We start from the raw sequence: 5,000 nt of genomic DNA on the forward strand, positions 1-5,000 counted from the left end.
CTATCTTAAAAAGTCTTTAAGGCGTAGAATACAATATAATACAGATGGAGATTGAATTGGACGCTATATGACGTATATCACAAGATATCTAAGTTGGGTATACAGGACTTTACCAATATATTTCGTAACTTCTTGGGTGAACTTTGCAGTCGTATTTTTTCGACACATATTACAAACGTTTTTTACTCCTCCCTATCGTCAATTTATAAATATCTATATTAACCTTATCAGTCATTTTCATATCTCCTGTTTTCTGGAAAAAAAAAATCTCTTCTTTTTTTTTACATCAATTTCAAGGAGTTTATTGATCCATATATGGTCGCAGCATGCCAACTTAGGGGGTGAGAACATTCCTCCTGTCGAACAAGAATAACATAATTTAAGCTAGTTCTCTGATGGAAGACCATCGTCTTTCATCCTTCTTTACACAAGCTTTCACTGAAATTCTCTACCTAATTTTCTACTTCCTAAAGCCCATCTAGTAATATACGCTTTGTTAAAGATCTTTTACATCCCAACAGTCAAAGCATGCTTCTAACGAGCCATTTTTTATTACAAAAATAATACTTAATTCTACGGTAAAAGAGTGCGTCACAGTAAATAAAAACAAGACTCTATTAAACTCCTACTTTTTAATGTTAAAAATCTTCCGTGATTCAAAAAGAATAAAAACTCACAGTTGAGAAAGTTCTTCTCTTTAGAATTATCTATTAGATTTTTCAAACAATTCCACTGCAAGTGATTCTGCCACGTCCACTACTATCAATTTCAGTCTGTATTGTTAAGTTATACAAGTGTTTGGAGATAGAAAAAGACTTTACAGCCGTGACGAAACCTAAGAGTGGTTTTTCAATAAGTTTGCAGGTGAACAAGCCTTAATATTTTGCTTCATCCTAAATGTTATTAATTATATCTCATTTTAGAAGTATGGTATTGTTCGGACTGTTACATACAGTAGACAGAAGATACTCCAAGTCTTTTAACTCTTCTGTTGTTTTGTTGTTAGTTGCAATAATAATTTCCTATTTCATCGTATAAATATTTTCGGTAAACGGAGATGAACTCTAGAAGCATAACTTCTTCGTATTTGGTTATCCGTATCTCAGAAACTTTGCAGACTTTACACTGTCTAGCAAAAAACATTAACTGAACGTTTTACCCATGGCCAACTCCGGTTTGTAAACTTTTAACTACTATGAGATTCAGGGCCTCTGTAACACGGTTTTTTTGGACTTTGCTCCTTATCAAAGCATCGGATGTAGCTGAAAGTTGACATATGTATATTTTACAACCACACACAAATTTTGTCAGCATTATCAATAATCTAACCCCGATACTTTTAATTTTTATAAAGTAAAAATGATCTAGCCGACGCCATGGCCAGTTATAACGAGCCAAGAGTCGAAAACATTCATTACGTAAGCAATGTAAACACCTTTTGATAAAATTTTGCCCCGCCCATCCACCAGACACACATTCACCTTGTTCCATCGGCTCTGAAACCCATAACAGTCAAGAATGGCTAACAGGATTTGGAATTGCCCCCGTGGTTGCAAAACTGCATTTGTCTTACAACTTGCAACTTTATACAGTCAAGAGAAAGCCCGTGGCCATATTTACTATAGCCTGAATAGGTAATTATTCAGTTTCTAGTTTAAATCCAATGTTTATGGTCTGATATGTATGTAGCGTAACATGGTTATAATACTTGTAATGTCATTCAGGCTTTTAAACATTTCCATTAACTATTCACTATGCCACAAAGAGAGAGAGAAAGAGAGAGATTGTATGTAAACAGTCTTTATATGACTATTTTTGTTAAAATAAGAATTTTGTGCTAAACTCTCCAGCAGACCAACGGATCATCCAATATAATATTTTTTCTTCTTCTTAGGCCGTACGACCGTGTTGGCTATGTTTTGGGCATGACTGCATTTTGTAAATAAATCATGAGTAGTTTTAGTAGTTTTATTTGTACATCTAATGGGAATTTATAGAAGTAAAGTGAACATAATTCATTTATCCTTTAAAATAATTACTACATGTAGCAAAACAAATAGTAGTAAAGATGATAATGCAATGAAGGAATGATACCAATCTTTATCTTTAGCTTCAACATCGGCAATAACATACCCAGTTGCCATAATTTGACAACTTAATGAAATAACCTATCATCTAATGTTAAACTTAATTTCTGAGGACGCCATGGCTTATTGCACAGTGAAAAAACACTACAAAGACTTATGAATGGCGGAACGATACATAAATGTGGGTGGGGTATCTGTGCTAGAGTAGTAATACTACTGTAGCAGCAGTGCCGCAACAGTAGTATACATGAATTAAACGTTTAGGCCAACTGCTGGGATCCTTGAGGATCATTTAGCACTTCTTACAACTACTCGAGAAATGAGTTTTTATAGCCAGAATTTAAATTTTCTGACCCAACAATGCCCATGATAGCCTTCAGTGTTATCCTGAATTGTAACGCGGCCAAAGTGGGTGGAGCCTCATGAAGTCACCATTCTTGGTGAAGGTTTAAAGCCAAAATACGGTACCGGCTATTTTTTTTTTCTTACAGTAAATAGGTAGGTAGATAGACAATAAATAAAAATTGCTTAACATTGGATATAGCAGTTATCAAATCAAGCTTGTCTACTACGTTTTTGAAAATTACCAACTATTCCCTACACCTTGTCAATCTGATTGTGACCTATAAAGTAGACTGTAATTTCTTAGGAAACTTATTTTGGGAGTTAGACTAATAATCGAAGTGTTTTTGTATTCATTAACATATTTTGTTGGTTTGTTCATTATGACAATTATCAGTGGAGAGGTTTCAGAGTTCATAAAGGTGTACTGCTTTGCTTTTATTTCAACTTTTGTGTCATTGTTGGCAGAGGTATAGCTTTCGTTACGTATAGCCAATCATCGATGGAGAAAGAGGGAAGAAATGCCGTCATAAGTTACGTAACGAGTGGGTTCGAAACCTTTTCTCTGAGTAAGTTGGCCCGTCTTCAAAAAACGTCACTTTTACATTATAAGTACCAAATTTATTCAACTTACGTAATGCAGAATATAGTAAAAATTTATGTGTAGATATAATGTGCATTCTGAAGAAGCGTTATATTTATGAAATTCATAGATAAAAAATTATTGCGAAAAAACCGTGTTACAGAGGCCCTGAATCTCATAGTAGTGTCTTACCAGTTACCAGTCTTCCCCATTTCTGTTGAGCATATTCTTTTCCTTTCACTGCCCGTAATGATGCAGTAAAGGGTAGGAGCTCTCCTCTATAAACCTACTTCTCTTTATTAAATGACCTCCTTTGTCCTTAATTTTGTATATGCAGATAATCTGAATTTCACAAGTATTTTTTCTCTGTTCTATCCTCTTCAAAATTGTATTATCAATTATTCTTACAATTGTGTAGAGTTATTATTGCAGGATATTTAAATGAACTAATGTAAACTGTTTTTCTCTTGTCGTTTTCAACACTATTTCAATTATTTCTTTTACTTAACCCTAATTAAAATTGAGACGCCACTCAATAGCTATTAAAAATTGTAATAATGGTGGGAATGACATGATTATGTATTACTGTGTGTCATGCAGTTCTGTAAAGGCGAGAGAGAGAGAGAGAGAGAGAGAGAGAGAGAGAGAGAGAGAGAGAGAGAGAGAGAGAGAGAGAGAGAGAGAGAGAATGTTACTAGAAGCCTTAAGCCAAACGGACCATGTAAACTGTTGCGTCAAATGTAAACATTTATTCCGGGCTGAACATTAGACCTAAATAACAAAAGAAAGAGAGAGGGAGCATCAGAGAGACCTGCAGAGTGTCAAATTCTATGGAGATGAAGATACAAAACCTACCGACTGTACAAGCAAACAGAATAAAAAACAAGATTTATACACGAACAATATCTCAACGGCACAAAACTTATTCTGTTGTTTTTAATTGTATACTTATACAGGCCACCATTAAGTCATATTTGATTCTTCACCACTCCCACAGGAGAATATTGCTTTCATAAATGATAACAATAGACTTTGTGACCTCTATGTGAAATGAGGTATAGCCCAACATAAGCTTCTCTAATTCTTTCTAACAAATTATATATTAGATAAGAACAAAAAAAAAAAAAAAAAAACTCGATCCACACCTGTCTTGAACTTTCCAAAATAAACACGCCTGGTATGTGACTTCTTCCCCCTCCAAAAAATATATACAAAATGAAATGTAACCTACACTTGAGTGAATATTAAATACATATAATTAACAAGAATATAAAATCTTTTCCTAACAGAACAAGTTTACGAGCCAATTTTTGAAAAATTCACTTTCCAAAGTCAATATAAAATTTTTTTCACTTTCAATAATTTTTCTAAAACTGTAAATGCCAGGTACATAATCCTTCACATACCTGCGCAAAGTCTTATTAAGGAGCCGAGTCAGAAGCTGAGAGCTTTAAGGAAACGCAAGCTAATACGATAGCTATTATCCAGATGTAAATTTTCAACAACCAATCATTAGATGAACAAGGACAGAAACCAATTAATATGCACATGGTCCATCAACTTCTGGTGACCAAAAAGGAACCAATTTAGCCCACGTCACTACAAAATTGTATGTAACCGCAATGGATCACAATATGTAACCTACCTGTATGCCTAACTAGTTTTGATCACATACGTAGACAATTAAATACTAATATGCGTGAACATATTCTTTACAGAGTTATATAAAAACACGAAGTATATAATAGATTACATCTTTGTTATATATTTCAAGACGAAACTTTTCCGTTATAACAAGAAATACAGTGAAATGGAAACCCTCGCAAGTCAAGTATTTCAACCTCGTTCAATACAGGCAAATATTTGCATCAATTCAAATCAAAACATATTCCTTTCTTTACACATTCTCATATCCACTGACAAAAGAAAACGACAGCCAAAGGAAGATAACGTAGGTTAACATGGGAAAAATACCGAGAGGGGAAACG

This window comes from Palaemon carinicauda, chromosome 2, assembly GCF_036898095.1.
Source record: "Palaemon carinicauda isolate YSFRI2023 chromosome 2, ASM3689809v2, whole genome shotgun sequence".
Taxonomy (NCBI): domain Eukaryota; kingdom Metazoa; phylum Arthropoda; class Malacostraca; order Decapoda; family Palaemonidae; genus Palaemon; species Palaemon carinicauda.